The 23,181-nt window shown below is 43.9% G+C and overlaps 1 long non-coding RNA gene across 1 annotated transcript; it reads right to left on the reverse strand.

Moving 5' to 3' along the window:
* Positions 1–610: 610 nt before the first annotated feature.
* Positions 611–9,342, reverse strand: LOC121075657. The gene is made up of 3 exons (XR_005823086.1): positions 9,116–9,342; positions 4,454–4,496; positions 611–2,998 (listed from the first exon to the last, which is right to left on the reverse strand). It is a non-coding gene; the product is annotated as an uncharacterized LOC121075657 (long non-coding RNA).
* Positions 9,343–23,181: the final 13,839 nt, after the last annotated feature.

The following is a 23,181-nucleotide window of genomic DNA, read 5'->3' on the forward strand; positions in this document are numbered from 1 at the left end:
CCACGCGCACATGCAGCAGCAGCCAAGGCAGCACTACCACTTTCACTGTGGCCATTAGTGAGAGCAATTTGTGCACAAACAATCTGGAAAGAGTTTTCTCAGATTACAGTAAAGTTAATGGAGTTGGAAATTCCTCCTCTTTTGGATTAGCTAGCCTTCTTTATGTAACCTTTAGGTATATTGTGGAGCACGAGGGAGGTTTTGATAGCAGCAAAAGCAATTTGGAAGCGCACAACTGATTTGTAACGGGAGGTCTCTGACAAGGGCCTGGTCCAGGAGCTGCTAACTGCTTTCAGTTGTTACGGGTGCGAAAGCACAAGACCTCCCTGTACCAGCGCCTTTGTGAACAGAGAGGAAAATTAAAACACTTGTAGGCTGACTGTGATTTAACTGACTCTTCAAGGGCGGGGGAGAACTGACAAAAACAACAGAACTTTCCCCACTTACAGCATCACCGCTTCAGTATCAGATTTTCCTGACAGCCAGAGCATTGCAGAACCTCAGGAGCGCACAGCAAGCTATTGAGAGGAGGGAAGAATAACGTAGATGTGCCAATAGAAAACGTGTATTCGAGGTTCATTAAAATGAACTGTCAGTCTGAGCCAAAATCAATTGTGTGACACCGATTAATCAAAACATCATAAATCAGCTCTGTTATCCTGCGCATTGGGAATTTTTTCCATATATCTCTGATCACATCATGGATTCTTCATGCCTTTTTTTGCAGTTGCACATTTCCACCTCTTCAGATTTAAGAGCTGTTATTATAGTGTCAAGGTAACTGATAAAAAAAAAAAAGTCATTCATTTGTGTCAGGAGGGAACTGAGCAAAAGCTGTGTTTATTCTTCATCCATCTCTAGTACATATAAGATTTGACAAAATAAATTAAACTGGGAGAACTCTGCGAAACCTCTTCCCACCTAGAGGGCAGCAGGATGTATCCACGCACCATAGGTGCTTCTATCAGCACGTATCTGTGCTTTTACCCCCAGAGAAGAGTTAGCAGGGAAGCAGTGAACACCTGCTGCAGTCACCTCTACATGCAGAAGAAAGGAAAAAAAGGCCACTGTGTTTTAGTAAAATACTGGAGTAGCTCTTACACTGCATGATCCTGATCCAAACCCCACCGCAGTCACTGCTGCTAACTTGAGTGGGTACAAAGCGCTGTCTTCTTCTCCTCCTCATTGCAGCAACCGAGGCAGGACAGCCTTGCCACAGAACTCATTTTCTTTGAAGCCAAGTGCTGTTGAGCACAGAGGCACCCACAGACATGGGGCAACCATCTTGGGCACAGCCTGGTCATCCAGGGGCTGGGGAGGGCCCATCCACCTTCTTTTAGCTCCTCTTCTCGTCTCTTTTTTTTTCTTTTTAAGTGCCATTACACTACTGAAAAATACTTATACTTAATCAGCACTACTTAATCCTGTTCACTTCCATCTGTGCCTTGTTGTAGCCTGACACCTCTCCTGTCCCGGGGCCATGGAAAGTGGAGGGTATTTAGTGCAGGCCCTGCCGCTGGAGGCCTCTGGGGAGCAGCTGTCCCCAATCATCCCATCCACGGCCCTTTCATTCCCAGATTACATCTTGTACCAACAGTTTGTGTGTGGGAAAAATCAAAGCTGTCAGGGGCTCCTCCTAGGACGTGCACTTTGCGTAAGGTGCCCCATCACGGGGGCTTGGGCATTTGACCTCTGCGCTCGCGGCGGGTAATGAATTGGGGCCAGGCCACAGCCAGCAGCGCCGCCACGACGTGCCCCAGCAATGAAAGCCGCCTGTTGTTAACCGCCTGCCTGACTGGTCCCTGGCCCCGAGACTTCCTGGGGCAGCCTCCTGCTTGCAAGGAGGTAAAAAAAAAATCTCAACGGGATAAAAGGTGCTTCATCATAGCCTTCCTGCTGCTGGCCAGGACGGTTGACTGAAAAATCCAAGAATGAAATTTCAGGAACCATAGATAATAATGGAAGTTGAATGCCTGAATAAATCCTAATGGAGTAGAAAGATTTGATAATGAAAAGAATTTCTTTTGTGTCAGTTCTTCATCCATGCTCCTTGCGATGGACCCACTGAATTACTGGCACTTGCTGCCCCAGGAGGGGACATCAGGCTTTAGTTCCAGCCGATCAGAGCAGTTCCTATGGCTTGACATGAAACCATGCTTATAAAGCTGCACTCCTTTGTGGGTGCAGCTCTGACCTGTAATACACAGCAGAGCATGACCTGTATTTTGGGTGTTGCCCCAACTAGAGCACAGCTGGGGACCCGAGCCCTGTTGCCTGACCGAGCCCTGCAGGGCAGCAGGGCTGTGCTGGGACCCAATGCTGCAGGTCCCACAGGACATGTGGAGCCTGCTCCAGTACGGCACTGCCAGCATCCTGCTTCTCCTGGTTGTTTTCAGCTTCAGACGTGGTCCTTTACACCACACCGTCCTAAAATCGTGCCTGGCTCCGACCTTCCCTCCCAGGTACTAGCAGCTCAGTCAGTGTGCAGAAGTGGTTAAATTTCAGGGTGGACAGCACGAGAGTATCCCGCTGAACTGCTATTAATGCTTTAAATAATTACACATCCACCCTCGTATAAAATGCTCCTTTTTGACTGCAGAAACACCATTGCTGAGGATCTCAACGGTACTGCTAGATAAACTTGTCAAACCCGGGTAATATTTTATGAGTGATTTAAGCACTTTTCCCAGCTGTTAAACAAAGGCTTCTCTTACAACTTGGCTGGTGCAGTGCTACTTAGTACCTGGGTCACGTAAAAAAAAAAAGTGCTGTTATTTTACGAGCAGAGAGAGATGACGCTATCGTGCTTTCTTCCCCACTCTGACAGCTTCCTGTTGCCGACTTGTTGGCAGGTATTTTACCCTGATGTTATCGGGCCGTGGGGCAGAGTTCGGCATGTCCGGACGGCTCTGAGCGACTGATGGGCCCTGTCCCCTCTCCAGCGCCGGGAGAAATAATCCCCATTTTTCACGCCGCAAGCTAGGAGACGTTGTCAGGCCTGCGCAAACAACGAAAACAGATATTTTGACAGGGAAATTTAACTTTTCCCTCCGTTATTTTGTCTAATATTTCTCATGTTTTGTCTATTGTGTTGTAGATTGGTTAAAATAGGAGCGCAGGCAATGTGGTGTGGTGCGAGCTGGGCAGGAGCCCCTCTGCACAGCCACCTCCAAGTGGATTACGGAGTTTTAGGGTTTGGGGTGCGGGTGAGGAAAATGCCCCTTCTGCATCTCCTGAGGGCACCAGGCACCCCGAGCTGCCCCTCGGTTACATGACAGCACTTGGTGTGCCTTGAAAAATGAGGAAATTTGGGGGATGAAATCTCAAGTCTCCACAACCGAGAGGTAAAACCTGCTGTGGTTTCACTGGAGCTCGGCTGTCGCACTGGCTCTTCTGCGCCAGGGCAGATGGGGAACCCCCCTGCCCGGGGCCGTGCGAGAAGGCTTCACCAGGCAGGCCTGGGTTAGGGCCTTCAGCGGTGGTACTTCCAGCAGCAGGCCAGCAGCTTGGGCACTGCGAGTCATGAACTTGTTAATCATCCACAGGTTTTAATAATCATGGAGTGTTAGTGAATACGCTGTAGTATAAATGTCTTATTAAACCTAAATTAGATGCAGATTTGGAACATAAATGTGTTATAGAAATTTATGAGGGATCTCAGCAGAGAACTTTCTTAGACTTTGCTGTGAGAGGTACAGAATATCAGTTTCTGAATCAGTATAAAATACTGTGTGCCAGCTGCCAGTTACGAGAGAATGTGTCTGTGGATGTATGTCCCAGAACCTCCATGGATCCACAAAATTTAATTTGTCAATGGGAATTTCCAGGTCTGTAAAGAGCAAATGAATAATTTCCATGTCAGTACAGAACCGTGCCACCTGAAACAGCTGGGTGCAGGTCCCACCTTCTCCATGTTCACCAAGCTCAGGATTTGCAGAAATGGAGCAGGTCTGGTTTTCAGACCTCAGTGAGAACATGTGGACATGCAATGGGCATCCTAAGGGGTTTCCACAGAAGAGAAGAGCCACTCTATATTGACTACATGCTTTCTGCAGAGCCAGTCAGTGTTGATGGCTTCCTATCACTTATGAGACCAACACATCTACAATTTCTGTCTCTAGCCCTGCACTTGATTAAAGGACACTCCACATCCAGAGCAGCGTTGTTATATAGAATGCCTGTGTTATCAAATAATAAACCAACTGTCACAATATTGGCTCAAGGTTTAGGAATTTTCTTGCACAGGAAGATTAAGACGATTACAGTTCAAATAAGTACCATTTTTGACTAATTGTTTGCAGATATGGCATAAAAGCGATGGCTTGCTTTGGGAAAGTAGTATGATTTTATGTCACAGATATCTAGCTGAAACATAGTTAGAAAGTAAATGCTCAGAGCCCAAACTTGCTTGAATTTGTACTTTGGCATTGACATGAATGGAAGCTGCACTTACAGAGCTGAAGAGCCGTCCCAGCATGCTTATCTCCCCTTTAAATCTGAAAATAAAAAGGCAATTACTAACTTGATTAAGTCGTCTGGACTTTTTCTTACAACCACATGGGCAGCCTTTCAGCTCCAGCCCAGGCCAGTGGGCAGCACCAAGCCTTCCCTCTCCTGTACCATGCCCACTGGGACACGCATACCGACATTTGCTCTGTAACACCCCTTGAGGCACCCAATGCTTTTTATACCCACTAATATATGGTGTTTTTTTGCATAGGAAAGTCACAAACCCACCACACTTACACTGTTCACTTCAGGACTCCTGTGCTGCCCACCTGCCAGGAGCCACCAGCATCTTTGCACTTCTCATAGAACAAGGGGAAATGAACATTGTGCCCACATCCCACCTTGGGCTGGCAAGGATCTGGGTTAGGCAGAAGATCTCAGACCAGAGCAGTCATTGCTGCTTCCTACTGTAAAAGGTACCTTGGGCTGGTGTGCTTTCCTGCTGTGGTGCGACTTGCTGCTGCTGGTGACCTGTCCCAGCCCGGACAGCACATGGAGCAGAAGGCATGCAGGCAGCAAGAGCACGGTTCAAGCCTCCCACTGAGTCAGGGCTCAGTATGTGACCTCCTGTCACTTGGTCTTCCAATGTCAAAACCAAAACCGAGTTTAAAAATGAGGAATGCACCGGGAACCAGATGCTCTACCGGAGCCAAAACTTTCTGAGTAAATATATTGCAAAGAGCACAAATCATATCATTTCAAACGTTGGGAATCTGTATATATTTAAATATATACAAAATTTGGCTGTTTCTCGACAATAGGTTCATACTCCAGAAGAAAAGAAATCCAGCAGACTGAAATTAATAATGCATTAGAACAAACACAAGTGCATTGTTTCCCATTTAAGGAACTGACTGGATATAAATAAACTCTTACTCATATTCTGTGATTTAAATAACAGTCATTCTTAGCCTGAGTAACAATTGCACCTTTCAGAAATATAATAGATAAAAATTATTTTCCAGGAAGAAGCTTAGAGGAGTCTTAAACTTGGACTCACCAATGCTTTTGCTGCTGGTTTACTAAAAACGCAGAACTAGAATTGACTCGGTTCAAAACCCTGACCGTGAACATCCCCAAAACCTTAGGAGAGTGCTGAGCTGGATGAGTGAAATGCAAGCTAAGGCCATTTCTACTTGTGATGCTCTACTGAAAGGTCCCATTTCCTCCACGTGGCCAAATTCCCTTGCCCAGGTTGGCGCTGCCATTGCCTCTCACTAATGCCTGATTTTCCTCTTGCCAAGCACAAGCGGCACGCAGGGAATGGAAGCACAGATACAAACATTTCCCCAAGACAACTTAGCTAAAATCAGGAAAAATGTATTACTGAAACATTTTTCTTCGCTTTCCTTACAGAGCATGTCTGGTGGCAGCAGGGCACAGCAGTGCTAACATGGGGAGGGCAATAGTGGGAATCTTTCTTTCCTCTTGCATTACAGCCCATAAGCAGAGCAGCTCGTGACATCCAAGCTCACTGGGCAACACACAGCTGAGCTAATGCACATTTAGACATCTCTGACAATGCCTCAGCAAAACACCCGAGAGAACTCAGGTAAATGTTTGAAAAGAGTCATTTTAAAATCTGAAATGCAAGGAAAGAGTTCAATTTAATAACCAGTTGTACAGCTCCAAAAGTCTCAGTGCTTTACATTCAAACACAGTCAGATCTTTTTTTCTGATAATTTCACTGTGGACAAGTGTGGTTGCAAGGTAGATTACTAGCCACTTCATTTTTATTCTGTTTATGAAATGTATAAGCCAAGACTATTTTACTGTAAAAGCACTGCAGCATACACAGTGTTTGGAGTGAACAAGAAAAAAAAAGCACATCATAAAGTATTCGTCTTTGCCTATGCTATCAGTTTGTGCAAACAGCTGTCTCATGAGCAAACCTTTTTAAACAAACAGATTTTATTAGTGCACAGTATGGCGAACTGTGGTTATTTCTCACATAACTTTGTTACATGTCAAGCACTGATTTCCTTTTTATGTAAATGAAAGCGTATAAAACGTTGCAATTACCCTCCCCACATACATTAGTGTAAATGCTGAGGCGCTACACAAGTCATTTATCTTTTGTACTTTCTGTTAGGCTGCAAGTCAGCGCTGAGCTTTAAATTTTGTTTAAAAGTTCTTGGCTAATTGATCACTTTAGAGATGCTTTAAACACAGGTAAAACACCGACAAAGACTTTTAAAGTAAGCTTTCTTAATGGATGAATTGCAACTATCCATCATCCTGCTTGCTACTTCCCTACCGCCATCCCATTAAACCTAATAAGTTCTATTAAAGCTGTTAACATGTGGCATCTGTTAATGGAAAGTGTATAATGCACAAGGTATGAAGGGGACCCGAGGGCTCATAGAAGTAAAGTTTGGAGCAGAAAGACAAATCCTAACCATTCACGAGGTGAGTGTAGCTGCGGGTCAGTGTTTCAGGCCTCTCTTGGAGACCATTCCCATTTAAAGCCTTGCCGGCATAAGGCAGCCAGGTTAGGCTCACCGACGGAGCCGGCCCGTGCACATGTTATATTTCAAATCCTTCAGCAGATGAAACGTAGAAGTTGAAGGAAAAAACATATATATATATATTTATTTTTGGCTTGAGAAAACAGTGCGACACATGACAAGCCTGGATCTCTTTTGGAGAGCCTGTGCTCTGTATTACTGAGATTAAGTTTGATCATTCCTGAAGGAACACAGAAATCCCCCAACCTGGATGGCAAGGGCTGTAATAGTTGCTCTTAATGTCTGCTGTTAGCTGATTACTGACATCTTGAAAGCATTGCTCAAGCAGACCTTCTTGCAAGCTTCTGTCATGTGGATGCTCTCTCAGACAGAGAGCATGCATAACAGCAAGTGGTCGACTGGAAGCTTCAAGGACCTGCGTGTAATCAAAAGCTTTGAACTGCTCATAGCTTGGGAGGCTGCTTTACTTGTTACTAGGGGGACTATCAGAACATATTACAATGACCAAAGCCAGCCCATGTAGTAACAGCTGTGAGTGTAATCCAAAAATTAGCTCATTAATTCGCAGGAAAGTATTTTCTCCTCAGCTTTCATTGCAAAAAATGTGTCTGCTTGTTAGTGAAATCTAGAGCTTTTACTGGAACCTTTAAAACATTAGCAATGCACATGTGCCTCTCTGTGCCTTAGTGGGAGATTTATTAAGTTTATTCTCTAATCTCTGTTTACAAGCAGAAATATGATGAACATAAATCACTTGAAATAAGATTTCAAGCTACAAACCCATTTTGCTCCTTTCCAATGCTGTTATGTTATTTCAAACCTGCAATTAATTCTTTTCTTTGTTGGCCTGTTTGTTTTTAAAAACAATTTCACTCCACTTGACCTTTGCATTTCTTGGAAAAAAGTTCAAAGTTGGAAAAAACTCTAGATGTTATCTGTTAGTGCTTATTTACCATAGAAAGCGTGCTAAACTTGAGCTGAAGTTTAGGAGCCCCAGAGAGAGACAAGATGCTGCGGAAGTGAGGGGCAAGGCTGGAAGCAGCCCCACGGTTGTGCTGGGGCCGTCACCCAGCACGGTGCACACTGCAGGCGTGTTTCGTGCTCCAGCTGTAAACACACGCTTCCACACAGCTTGGTGTGGTAAAACAGCCTGAGCACACGTTCACAAGTGTTTCAATATCTGGCTGCACTTTAAAATCTAACCTGGTGCAGAGCCTGCCAGGATGCCTATCCTGAAAGAAGCATCTCCCTCAGTTTGGGCATCTGGAAGAAACAGAACCAGGGCACAAGGAGCAGTACCTGGCATTTACCGGCTTAAATAAGAGCCTCCAATGAAGGAAACTACATTTAAAATACTGAGTGGCAGGACTAATCCTCAGTTGCAATTGTGTTTAAAACTCCCGCAGCTGGGTCTGCTGAGAGTTAAACATGAAGACATACATCCAGCTGACTTTCAAAAAAATACTACATATTTATTTCCAAATATTTCTTACCTAGTGTTCTTAAAATTGGATAGACACATAGCATAAGCATAGAAAAAAAATAAAATAAAATTTGCAGTGACAACTATTAAAACAAAACCAAACCAGAAAAGTTAGGGATCACTTGTTTCAACTAATATACAACTAATAGTTTCTCTCCTTTATTACTGTTATTACAAGTAAAAGGTAAACAAGGTATAGCTGGCAAAGGCTGGGTGGAAGAAGTGCTTTCGGATGACGCATTACCAGCTCCTACAGAAAACTTACTACATTGTTGCTGAAATGCAATGTTTCATATCACAGGAACAAACAGTGCAAGTCAGCAATGACACTGCAAATTAAATGTTTATACAGTAGATGCAAAAACTCCAACCCACTGCAAAAAAAATTCCTTGCAGAACATTCAGGTATCTAGTTTATGCTCTATACAATTAGTACCTTTTCATAACATGCTCTTAGATCTTCTTCATTGTAATGAAGAAAATCATGAACATAAACAAATAGAAATATAAACAATAAAGTGTTTTTGCGCTTTAAACCAGACAGTCTTGCCAGCCTGCTCTGGCACTGTTTGCAGGGGAATGAATAATTGCAGACATGAAAAATCCCATGGATGCAGCCCTTGTGCTATGGTCACTTTCTCTCATGTTTACTTACTCCTGTTTTTCACAGTGCAGCAATTGCTTATGTTTCAGACAGCCTATAACGTTTGCTCCTTGTTGCCCATTTGCTGCAGAGCTCGAACCACAGCAAGCGCCGTGCTGCCCACCCTCTGGCACGCAGCTCGGCTGGTGGCACAGGGCATGCCTCGCGTGGTCCCACCAGCACCCACCAGGGCAGCCCACGGTGGTGGTGGGAAACCCAGCCCTCCCTAGCCCCAGCCAACACCCACTCTGCTGTATGGCAAACACACCAACACCCAAAAGCTAAGGGAGCTTAATTAGCTGCAGGGGGCTTTTAATTGGTCAATAAACTCAGACGTGCCAGGCCTCTAGCACAGCCTGCTCAGGCCCACACACTCGTTAGGCAGGACCAACTTTAATTAATATAGCAGCCTGACAAAAACCCAGATGCCCGTGGCAGAGGCTAAAATGCTGCGTGCTGTTTGGATGAGCTACAGGAGCGAGGGAGGTTATGTTACAGCTTCACAGGCCAAAACAACCCAAACCTAGCACAACAGTAAACTTTAAACTAGACAATTCAAAAAATGTATATCTTTCTAATCCTATTAGCACTGCACCAGACTGGAAAGCAGGCTGTGGCTCCTTTGGCAGGGCCTGGGCCAGGAGCTCTGCTCAGACCCTTCACTGTGCAATGTGTTCTGCTCAGAGACCACGAGACCCCAGGCATCCCCTGAGCCTGGAGGAGGAAGAGGGGCTGAAGGCTTTGGAGCACGTCTGCACGTTCCTCTCCCCAGTGCCCGTGGAAAAGGCCGGGAGAGTTTGTGGAGTCCTGCAAAGATTCAAGTCCTGGGGATGGGGGTTTGCTCAGGGTCTCCTGAATGAAGGGCAGACCTTCCCCGAGACATTTCTGCTCTGCAAACGCTTGACACGAGCATTTCTGAAGCTCCAAGTGCTCAATCTTGTGTCCACAACAACACCTCAGCACATTGCACATCTGTAATGCAGGACTCTAGACCAGAGGCCAAAGATACTTTCTTTAGTTTACATCTTCCTGAGAAGCAGCTGACTGTCTGCCCTGAAGTAGGAAGAGCAAAGGCAGTGTGCAGAGACCTGAACAAATGCTGTACGCAGGCAGGGACTGATCCGGTAAGGCCAAGGCAGCAAGGTGCTGAAATGCCAGCAAGGAGACCCCACCTACTGCAACAGGTCAAGCCGTCCCAGCTGTTAAACAGAACCAAGAAAAAATCCCAGCTGCCAGAGCATTTCAGTGAGCTTTTAATTCTTCTTTATAAAAGGGAGAGTAGTATAAGCTGCTGAACAACTAGTTCTGCGGTGGGGTAATTGTGGAAACTCCTTCTTCTCTCCATGTACATCATGAAAAGTGCAGGGCAGGGGCAGAAGGTCCCAGCATAGATGGGGTTGGCGCTGCAGTAAAACACCATCACATCGCATGGTGCTGCTGCTTCCAGCCTGTGATGTTACACACAGGACTGAGTTTTGATTTTTCAGCGATCAGCAGAAAAGCAGCTATTGCAAATCACTGAAGCCTAACTGCATTCTGCTCCTGCCATGGACCCACGTGAATGAATGTGTTTGCAGCACTTTGGAAGAGCTTAAAAACTTTTCCCTCTTAACCCACCCACCCACCCTCCTGCTCCAAAAGAACTGCTTTTAAAGCAGTGCTTTTTGACTCTGTTTACACAAACCCAACACCTGTGGGCTTTTACCACAACTCAGGGATGAGCAGGGCACCAGCAAGAGCTTGGCATGGCTGTGCTGGAGGAGCTGCAGAAGTGCTGGGCTGTACAGCACCATTAATTAGAGACTTTTTTTTTTTTTTTTTCAGTTGCAATGCTTGGGGAAAGAGCAAGCACTTTAACATCTCTTTAGAGCTCAGTCCTTCAAGGTGCTGAGCACGTTGGCCGTGACCCAGGAAAGCGATTGAACAGAGTGTAACCCTATGCGCCCACGGCTGCAGGCCCCGACCACGCAAACACTTACTGCTGGAGTGAGTGTGGCTTGGGCACAGGTACGGAGCTGGGCCCAAAGCCCCCAGCTGGAAACAAATGTCATTATGGTACATTGAACAGGAAAAAATGTGCCGCTCACTAACTGCATTATGGCAACTTGATCCCTGCCTCAGGAAGAACTGTACTCTGCAAGTCTGGTACTCATGACATAAGAGCAACTTTAGTACTTTCTGCAAGATTCACTTTTAACTTCTTAAGGAAGTTTGGTCTGTTTTCAGTGGAAAATATATGACTTAAATTGTCTGTGCTGGTTTTGAGACCTCTGCTGTCAGCTAAATGATCTGCTGGATCATGCTTGCAGAAGTAGCGACCATCTATATTGGATCAGGAATAGGGCAATAGCAGTGCTTTAGAAGCATTAGCTAAACTGTTTTCCCTCCATTGTATACACTCCAGATACACAATCTCTGCTTTTTTGTGCTAGAGAGAGAAAAAAAGTTCAACTCTGGCAACACAAAATAATTCAAAGAAAAAATGTAATACAGAAAGCTGACAATATTTACATTTAACAGATTGTAGCATTTTGGTTTTCAAAAGGCTGAGTCCAAGGTAATTAAAACTTTGGTGGCCTTTCAGTTTTTAAATTGCAAATAAAGGATAACAAAACCAAGAGAGTGAGGTCTTTCTCCAGCACATGTAGCATGAGAAGTCCATGCTGTCACAGTTTGACAGGTGTGTGCTTGTGTGCTGCTAGGACTGCTGTTGCGCTGAGTTACTCATGAAACCTGAGAGTGTTTGTAAACAGTCTGTACTTTCTCAAAAGTGCCCTGGAGATTTGTTACAGGAAGTCAAATTGCTCAAATCTACCTAATTTGGCACGATACGTTGAAAGCATGCTTGAGTGATCATAATTGCACTGGGACTGACTTCATTTAGCAATCTCTAGGCATACCTTTCCAATAACAACTGCAGGCGATATAAATTCAATCTCTTGTTTGTCTCTGAAAGTGATTAGCCTAAAAAATTTGGAATTTAAACACTCATAATTGCAAAGTGTTATTTATATTCAATTTTGATTTATTAAATAAAAAACTCCCCCTTTTTTCCCCAGGAACGACTTGAGTTATTTTGGAAAGTGAAAGGGACAGCTAATAGAAAGGAAAAAGATAATTCTCATATGTGGTGAGCGCTGTTCTTACAAGCACGCTTTTTCCCACTACAATTTATAATATTGCAACAAGAGCATAAAAGATTCTGAGGTTTATTTCAAGTGTGACCTCTCTGCTATGAAACATTTATTGTTCACTAGGATGAATATAACTTTTTTTTTCAAATCTGTGCAGAAATACCTGCAAAGACAAACCAAATCAATGGTGCTATAAAACTGAAATGGAAAGGGGACCTGAAAAAGTCCCATTTTCACTGTGAGTATGACAATTGGTGTTATTCAATATGATGAACAAGGCTGGATGAAAGATATTATTTGGTGTCTCAATTCAATTTTTTAAAACCAATTCATCAAATGCATATTTCCGTCCTTATACTAACATTCTCCAGAAACTGTTGGGGTATACCCCATGATGGGCAAGAACTCTTCTAAAAGTGAATGATGGGAAAATATTTTCAGAAAGGAAATACTGAATTCATAAATATAGGCAAATACTCATGAGGCCTTTTCAGCAGGATGCTAACTTAAACAAGCCATGTAAAAATAGTACATGACTTCTGTATAAACCCCAAATGTATGAATTCCAATTAAAGAAAAATACAGGGAATGCTTTCTAAACCATGCTGACAAATTATGAGCTGAAAAAAAGTTAAAGGGGAGAGATTTCAAACAGCGAATATGTTGGAAAGACTGATTTCAAAAAGTCAGAGAACAAAACACAAAAACCATTAGAAAGTAGTGTCTGCTGAAAACGTCTTTCTTAACCCTAATCACAAGCAGACCCACGTATAGCTTCCTTGCTGCAGTTAGAGAAGAAATGAGAGACCGAGCAAGGTAGTAAAAACCTCCACAAAGGTGGAGGTGCCCCAGCCTGACACTGTCAGGAAGGATGGCATTCTCCTTGCAAAAAAATAGGCACTGAATAAGTCTGTTTTCCACACCACCTTTTTCATATGTTCTTTTATAAGCATTCTCCTCCTCTGCCACCATGCCTACCCTGAATTGTCATTGAGCTCAGCAATATCTGCGCCCATGGACAGGCAAAACTTTGTGCTGGGCATCAGAAATATTACATCTTGAATCAACAGACCTGATATATGCAGCACATAGATAAGCCAGAAACACCAGCACTTCCCCAGCAAAGCTGCCATCGCATGGTACATGCCTCGGTCGGAGGCACACATCTCACCTGGCGGTGCTGCCCTGCCTGCTGGTGCCCTCATGGGTGTTGGTGCCTGCAGCACACGCTTTGAGCCCTGCTGGCAAGGGCAGTGGCAGCATGGAGGGAAGGGCAGTGGCACGTACTGAAAATCAAGTTAAAGTTAAACTGAAAATCAGTTGTGGGATGCTGCGTAGCGGGATGGAGCCTGGCTGCGTGGTGCCAGCAGGTGTATGCTGCGGGGAACAGGTTGCTCATGTGGCACTGGAAGAGACAGGAAATTTCTCAGACCGACCGAGCTTTACCTAAAGTTTAGTCTGTTGCTAAAGTAAAAAATTAACCAAAGTGTCCCTAAAATAAAGCCAATCTTCAGGGTGAGTCTGATTTATAAAAGGTCTTTTCCAAACTGGGTGGGACCTTCGCCTACCTAAGCAAATAATTTAGTGCTATAATCTAGCCCATTTCCCCTTCAGCAATACTACTGCTTACCCAAAACATCTCCATTTATTTTTAAACCAAACATATTAGTAATTTGATGGGAGGGAAGAGAACAGAAAAAGTGGCACAACCTGAACATCCATCATGGTTGTTTGTGCTCCTTGAAGGACACTGTTGAATTATTGCTATAAACATCCCACATTTGGTTAAACGTTGTTGATATAAACAAGAATTTTTCCTCATTAAGGTAATTTGGTGCAGTCTGAGAAGCTGATTTATCAAGAGAATTAATTAAAGGCAGATATGATTTGTAGCTCTTTGTACTTGTAGATGTTTCAGCGTAAACATTCACATTAAAATTAAATTACTGCTAATCTGATCCTACTAACAATAGTTTTCAAGTACCCTTCACATATGCAGACACGATGCCTGCATTCCTGTTTGGAGCGGTACAGCAGAGTCCCAGGCTCGCAGCGGTCACAGTGCACAGGTGGAAGAAGGGCTTTGCAGATGCGTGGTGTGCAGTACGGTACCTTCACACGGAGGTTTGAAGATCTGGGGAGAGAGCAGATGAAAAATTTGTTTTCTCCTCCAGTTATTCCTGATCAACATGAGGTATAGATTTAAAAGGACTTTCTTGAGCTGGGGGGAGGTTGTAACTAGACAATTAAAATAAAAGGTCTCTCCCTCTCTGATTGGGACTTTGTGTAGTCCACGGAGGCAGTTCACCAGCCCCAGATCAAGTATTGGTCAAAACACCTTCCTCCAAAGCAAGCAAGATTTGTCTGTAATATCTTAGTTCAAGAGTCAGTTTTTCTATACAAGATGTCCTATCTTTCTTCTTTTCAAAAGGCTACAGAAATAGCAGAAAGAAAAGACGGTGTTGGGTGATGCTCTACTCATTGGGCTTGGGTGTTCTGCAGCTGCCGTCCCTTTGGGACAGCTGTTGGTCACCCATGGGTGCAGCTCTTCATCTCCTCTAGCCCTGATGCAGCCACAGAGCTGCCGTGGGGACACCCAGGCCGGGGGCCCTGTGCCCTACACACTGGGAAAAGCATGACAAACACTAACCAGAGCTACTGAAGTGTATCCTCCTCCTAGAAAATAAAGCTAGCAAATAAACACAGTGCCTGCCCCTGCTTCGAATGCACCCATATTTGCCCCACAGTTGTTGCAAGTTGAGGGCACAGACCTTGCCTGGATTTAGCACGCACTGCTTCCCAGGTGCTCACACACTGGCTCAAATTCCAGGGTAATCAAAAGGGATCAAATCACAGCGACCTTCTTACCTGCCTGCAATACAGAATATAGCCTGAGAAAGAAAGCAAAGACTTCTGACCTTGACAGAGAAAGAAATCAGGCATGAAAAGGAAGAAGAAAAAAGCAGCAATCCAGCTTAGGTCATGGAGTAAGCATACCTCGTGTCTCTCAGAGATGAAAGAACACGCTGCTCCAAATACAGATGAAAATGCCTGAATTTGCCCACTGCTAAAGGAAACAGACATTCCGTGATTTAGGAGAAGCCACCTTTTCCCAACCTCATTGATCAATCCTGTAAGATGCTGAGCACCTCCAAGTCACCCTTAATTGAGTCTGCTAATTACAGCATTCAGGAACTCACAACCCACGTACATCACAGAGCCAGATAGAGTACATATTTACAGAGAGGGCCTTTGGGAAGTCCAGATTAGTCTCAGGACAACTTGAAATGAAAGATAAGGAAGCTTAAGGGGACCCTTCCTCTCCTGCAGCAGACGAATGAATTAGCAGTGAAGGCTCCAGCTCTGGTCAAAGGGAAGGGATAATGTTGTGATGAAGTAGGTCTTAAATCATTCTGATGTATTTAAGTGTCACTGTAAAGAAGATCTAGAGATGTACAGAGAAAACAAAGTATCAGTCAACGTAATCAGGCAAATTTGAGGATGTGTAATTTTTCAGCACAAAGGTTTAATTGCTTTTAAAGGGTCTTTTTATATTGTTCATTTAAGTGACATAGCTTCTTTAAAAATCAAATTATTTATCTAATTTTATTATTTCTTCTCTCTTATAGAAGAGCCTCATAAACAGCATTTTGCTTGCCACAGACAGAGCAGGGGGCAGGCGGGACAGGGTCCTGCACTGATCACCCAGGGAGCTGCAGACAGCTGGGGGCACTCAGGGGACCCTGCCACGGGAAGCAACATCTTTCACCAGTCCCTGCCACAGGCCAGCACTTTACGTGGGCACTCAGCACCAGAACATGCTCCAGTTATGGCAGTAACACTGCACTCAGCGCTGTGGTGGCACCCGAAGTCCCAGCTGAGGCATGGTGGGCCAGCCTCCATCTCTGGTTATTGAAATCAAGACAACAAAGAGAATGTATCAATCACATCAATCTCATCTATTTGAGGTTTGGCTTTCACATTCTTGGACATAAATCACAGAGATACAAGACTCAGGAGAGCACAGGGGAAGAAAAATTCCCGTTTGCACATACTTCTTCAGAAGTGAGTACTCCTCAGGTTACATGCACATAGTTGAGGCACAACTGTACAGAAAAAACATTTTGGTTAGAGCTCATTAGCTAGGAATTCATTAGCTTTTTGCCACCATGCAAATATTTATTTCAGGGAAGGGTATTTGCATATACATCAAGTCTCGGAGGGAAGAGGGAGAATGGAGGATTTATCTCATAGAACTGCAGAAGATACAGAAGTTATGTTGTCTCCACACTCCTCATAATAGTTGGCTGTCAACAGCTGCGTTAAGTGGGCTGCACCCATTGCAAGGATGGAAGCTGTCATCAAAATAAATTAGAGGCTTATTTGGACATAGCTGCATTTTATGTTCCTCTGGCAATTCACTGTCTGCTTGGCACCCTAATGAAATGTAGGCTGGGAAAAGAAGGCACAAGTGCATAAGAACACAAAGAATGTAGATTATTTTCCCTTTTCATAATGGAATACTGTGGGATTTTGCAGTCATTTAAAGATACTTTTTTCTTTCCTTTTCTTTCTTTCTTTCCTTTTTTTTAAAATTTTTTTTTAAATAACTTCCACTACTAAAGAGCAGTTGTCATCCTACATCTTAACTAAAGATTATTTGGAAAGCACAAGTAACAACTATGAGATAATTCCATATCCCCAAACTTAGGTAATTAATGAGTAATAAATGATGTAATTGTGAGTGCAAACAAATGTGTCTCCACTTTAAACTTTAATTAAAAACAAAGACATAAACCATAATTCACCTAGAATGCCAATGCATGGCAATAATAAAGTGCAAACGTGAACTGACCTGATTCTTCTCACTCCAGGTCTGGGCGAAGAAAAGACAAGAAATAAATCAGCTGTCCATTTGCCCCCAACCCCTCCATTACCATAGCCATGAGCTGGCTTACAGTCTGGAGAAACACCCATACTCCACGGTTCCTTGGTAAAACACTGTCAAGGGACCTCCTACAGTGCCCACAAGCACAGGAAAACATTGCTGCTCTTCCAGGCCACCAGCAAGGGTGGCACACAACAGCGCCTGCACGTGCTGCTCGCTCAGGGACCACCAAGAAGTCATTTTACATAGGTGTATCCAGTTTTCTGGAGTCCAAAACCAGCCTGCACACGTATTTTACTGGGGGGAAAAAAAAACAAAAAGAGCAATAGTGGTAAGTGGGGGAAGTGAATACATATCTTTTTTCACTTTGGTCCCCAAATGCTAAGCCTCGTTGACTCCGTCAGCGTGAAACACCACAGCACCCAGCAGTGGCAGAGAGCAGCCTGCGTGCAGCCTGCAGGCTCGGGGGAGGAGTATTCACCTTCACAGCCCATTGGCAACTTGCTGCAGGACCGGGATTTCCCAAGGGCAATGTTTTTCTTTCCTGTGAAGGTGCAAAGCCCTTCGTCTTTCATGAGAGCACAAAACACCCGCATACTTCTCTGAATACAACAAGCTGTGCGCTGAAAATGCAAACTCCCTCTGGGAAGTGGGGCAGTTCATCCCAATCATTCTGACTGCCCATGCCAAGGTTTAGAGACAGAGCTGCAATGGGGCTCGAACAGAGTATCTCAAATGCTATCACAAAAATAGGCCAACACTGCCCTCCTATTTTTTCTTAGTAACCTGGTCCATCCCTTAGCACAGTGTAGTTGTTTGTTAGTAACTTGTGGCTGGGCTCACTGACACCACCATATGGAAACAATACCCAAGAGGACAGATTTTTTTCTCTATCAGTCACAGCGTGACAGCCCATGCCCATCTATTACCCCTAATTTTGTGCGCACAATGAAATGACAAGATCTCTGTGCTTTGCCAGTGCCACCTCATCTTTCATGGAGCTCGGGACAGGTCAGCAGCACACTGAATGCTGGAGCATTGCAGAGAATTGCTGAGGCCTTGCAGCAGTGCTGTGCCGTCTTCAGACCCATCTGTGGTTCCTGAATGCAATTGCTTTTATGAAATGCAATTTGCACTTCTGGCCACAAAGCAAATGCAGTCCAGTAGGCCTAACAAATTACCCTATCTAGGAAAACAACACGACATGAAAAACAGAAATTCAACAAAAGTCTAAATGTAATAATTATATTTTTATCACGCTAATTGGTGCAGCACACGACCAATAACAACCTGTACACAGAATGCTAAAACATCTCAGCACCTCTAGACTCCTTCCCATGCAATCCATCCACCCTTCAGAAGCAAGAGCTGCAAGAGATGAAGTGGACAACTCCAGGTGATTCAATAAATCGCAAAAGCATCCTACTCTGCATTTGTGAATCAACACCCCTGACTCTCCTTCCTTCCGAATTAGGCCCATCAGCCCTACAATGAAACAAACCATTTTGCCTTTGAGTTGCTAGGTCCAGAAGCAGCATCCTTTTAGATCGGGTCATTTGTACTTCAGCTAAACCAGTCCAACTGCAAACATGAGCACGAGCTACCCGATTTGGACTCAGAACCACTCTTCCCAAACCCAAGAGCCTCTAGAGGAAAAAAAGGGAGGTGTTGGATTAGCAGGTCACCTCAATGCAGATGAGTTTACTGAAATCACAGTGAAATTTACTGTTGTGCAGGAGGTAATTTTCAAGTGTTAATAAAGCAGCCAGCTTTGCCAAGCAGCACCCCTGCTCCCAAGATCACAGTAAATACTTGAGCATCCTGCCAAACTGCAGTGTAAACAATGAAGCATTTTCTGTTATCAGAGCACAAAAAGCACTCTAACTAGTGCAACTTGCCCCTTAACTTCGTTCAAGGCACCCCCAAAACCATTTTCCCCTGGAAGGGAGGGCTCGTTTCAGCAGGCAGCAGCCAGCCCTGGCTGGGAGAGCTGCAGGCCTGACGTTAATAAGGTGCTCTATGCCTGGAAGACCATAAAGGGAAAACGTTAACTAGGTGTTATAACGAGGGGATATGAAGTGGCACAAAGTGCGTAAATGTCACAAGCTCTCTATGAGGCCTCTGTGTTAAAAAGTCTTCCTCGTCTTAGCCTCTCGGGGTAAAATCTTTTCCTTCTGCTGTTGCTACCTGTAAGCTATTTTGGTAACAAGAGTGAAAATAATCATTTCAGCAACGTGTATGGTGGCAGGTTTGTGGGCACGGTAGCGTAGACCACAGCACTGGGGAGAAACGGGGAATACACATACAGCCTGATAACAAAAAGCAAACATGCATATCTATAAAATACTGTTTACAGAGTGCCACAAATGTTACAGATACCACATAAACTCTGCTTCCTGCCACGAGCACTTGCAGCCTCGTGCTTATGCACATGCTGAACGCCCAGCACTCGGTCAATCCATGGGACAGATCCTATGGGTTGTGCTGCAGCACTGGGGCCCCAAGTGCCATCAGGCACGTCCTGAACCATCGGCCGAACGGAGCCGTTCACCACACCGAGCACTGCAAGAGGCAGGTAGCAACGGGTAGAGCCCCGCTACAGAGACATACCGGACTATATTGCGTCACAGAAGGAGTATTTCTGGAAAGGGCAGTCTTAAATTGTTGGAGAGATAATTTGTTAAAGATGGTCTGATGAGATCGTAGGCACGTACCCAAAAGCTGCAGTCGAAACACACTTAAAATAAAGCCCTAAAACATTGACCCTAGCACTTGCAATGCATGTGCAAAGAATAAAAAAAAATAACCATTACTTTGCTAGGGCCAAATATTTTATAGCAGTTCTTATAGACTACTTCAGTTACTAATTCTGGGTACAACCAGAAACTGCAGTTTAAAATCTCTAGGAGACCTCACAGCCCGGGCTGTGGAGGCTGTCCCCGAGCAGGCCCCGGGGATCAGAAGCCACCACCCGGGTAGCAAGAGCAGTCCCACGGGTGGCAGCAGGAGGCCGGCAGCCAGCTCACGCACATTTCAGTCCCAGGCAAGCACCGCTGAAATATTCCTCTGTTTTACACGCAGTCTTATCTCTGCTGCGGACAGCAATATGAATTGCTTCACATAATGTTTTTTTGTTAATGAAAGGAGAGCTAAAGTGCTGTGCAGAGTACCTCCCCCCAGCTCTGACATTGTCATTGCTGCCTGTGATGAATTAGGGCTGTGCTTGAACCTAAAGACCAGCAAATTAACAGTTAATTAGGAGTTGATAAATAGCAGAGTCGCACAGACCCTCTGATTTAGCTTGTTTTTAGCTGCTGCCCTTCTCCCATATCTTGAAACAGCAAGTGTTTATGTGCTTGTAACAAGTGCCTGAGTGGCCTGCTATGTCTGCAGTTCGTCACTGGCCTGGGCCATGCTCCCGCACCCCCTCCCACTTCACTTCACTTACATGACTCTGCTTGACAGGGCGGCCTTATCAATATTTAGCCCCGGGATAAAGAGATATGACACTGCTTTAAGGAAGATATTACATCATGTGGCGAGAAGGAGGGAAGTATTTCCTCTACAGTCCCTCAGTAAAGGTTTGCCATGGAGGCACTCTTGGTCATAGAGTTTCTTGTTACTGTGACTGATACCTCATCTTAATACATCAGACACACTCTTGGCTCTGAAGAAAGATATCTAACTAACCTGACGGGACTGGAATTCATCCATCCTCTACACAAAGGCAGTTTGGCCAATTCCTGCAGAAGTCACTGGAAGAACTCTAGTGGGAGCATCTTCACTCCATGAACCTCAGGTGGAGCACAAGCACTTTAATGAGGTCCCCATGTTTACCCCAAACAGGGTCACTGGGACTATTCAAACATGTGCTTCAGTTCTCCACATTCACAAATGCTTTGGCACGTAGGATTTTCAGAGCTGAGCTATAACTATCAATCAAGACATCATTGTTATGTTGGGGAATAAATCTCATTTTCCATTTTTCTCCTTTTCCCTGTATACTTCAGGTGGAGCATGATAGCCTCCTATATGTCTTGATAATGCTGGTGGATTTTTCCCCCTTTTAAATCAGAAGCTGAAGTGTACACATTTGTGTCTGGGAGAAGTAAATATCATTGTCTATATTTGGATAAAAACATTGTCTATGTCCTTCAAAAATATGTCCACAGTGAAAACTCTATCCAGTCAAACACAACATTACCTGTATTTATAGCTCTGTAACACCGCAAGAAAGGAGAGAAAAGTACTTCTTAGGGAAAGCGGTGCTTCAGGAGGGAAGGAAAGCAGGGTGCACAGGCTAATTTGGCAGGGGCTAATGAGAATAAACCACTCATCCTTAAAGGCTCTACTCCAGCCAAGTGAAAACACATCACCTCATCTTTTCACTAGGTCCCATTTTTATCTACCTGGTGGTTTCCTTGCTCTGCAGGGCATGGGGCCCTCAGCAGTTTACATACGCTGCGCTGCCAATTACAGGAATTACTAGATTTGGCCAAAAGAGAGAATAGACACAAAACATTACTCTTAATTTGAAGGGGCCATACATTCATGAAGCAGGATCTAAAAGAACCCCTGTTACTAAATACATAAATCAACAAAATCCCTTAAGTGCCTTAAAGGTGATTAAACATACACTCAGATTAAATTAAATTCACCGTAGCTTTTACACATTTCTTTAAGTGATTTGAATAGGCTTGTTTTCCTTTGGAAAAAAAAAAAAAAAAAAAAAAACAGCAAAAACTGTCACATTCATATGAGAGCATTGCTTCTCTCAATAAAGGCACATTCAATCAAATCCAGAAACCAACATTTAAATAACATTACAGCTGGTCTTAAACCAACAAGCAGAAAAGGTTGCAGCGAGGGAGTGATACGACCTTCCTCCCTAGTCCTGCTTTATGAAGAGAAGGGCATCACTGTTAAATAGAAACAATTTACCAGCTTTCCTTTGGGAGTCTCTGTGGCTTTGCACTGCTAACACTTGGCTCTTAGTGCCATGCGATTGTTTCTTGTATTAGACTCACATACTTAAAGAAGCGAAAGAGGATGAACAATTACTTCAGAAATTATTAAACAGTTATTGGTCCCTGAAGTAAATTGTCATCTGCAATTATTAATATTCATCTTAATTAATAGTAGCCAGTGGTAAATGGAATATCAGTTATCCTGTTCTCATCACTCATCCTCACTCACAGTGCAACGTGTCAGGGGAACTGGCCCATGTCAAATTAATGCCTTTCTAGTGATAGGTTTCATTTACCATCAACAGTCAGAAACGTAAGAATTAAGGAGCGGAAATAAAATCCAGGTTACTGAAAGAGTCAGCAGGAAATCCTTCTACAGGCTGGGAATGGATTTTGGACCAGGTCCTGTATGAACTGATCAGGGAATTCACAGGCAGCTTTTGTCTCTTATTCCTGTTCATCAATGTCCTGTAATGCTTTTCCTCAGTTTTGCTTGTTCCCCAGTGATCATATTCATGAATCTTTTCCATTTTTCTCCATTTTTTTCAAGTAAGAAACTAAGTTTCTCATGTCAACAGCTAGAAAAAAGGTTTTGATCTCACTGCATACAACTGCTCGACCAATTTCTTGAGCATACACATAAATTTAAGCAGAAGTTTTAAACTTATTTGTTCTTAAGATTCTAGGAGATCCCTTTGACTGATGTCTGTGACTTTCCTCAAATTAGATGCCTTCAAGAAAATGCAATCTTTTAAGACTTACGCTCACAGTAGCAAACTCAATCTTCAGTTATCATATTCTGTATTCTCATAGGATTAACACCATTCTGCAACACAGACCCTAAGTGTGTGGGGGAACAACCGGTGGTTATATTTAACCATGTAATTTGGACTCCCTGTTTAAGTAAAGGAAACAATAATGGTGGCCTTAATTGCAGAAATTACCAGTTACTTTGAGCTTGACATGTGCTTAATGACTAGGCGGATGGAAACACTAAACCTAATGCCACTTGGCAGACAATTGGAACTGATAATCATCTCTATAAAAGCTATTGATGGTAATCTGTTATGAACAGATTTGGCTAATTCC

The sequence above is a fragment of the Cygnus olor genome, chromosome 10 (assembly GCF_009769625.2).
Source record: "Cygnus olor isolate bCygOlo1 chromosome 10, bCygOlo1.pri.v2, whole genome shotgun sequence".
Lineage (NCBI taxonomy): Eukaryota > Metazoa > Chordata > Aves > Anseriformes > Anatidae > Cygnus > Cygnus olor.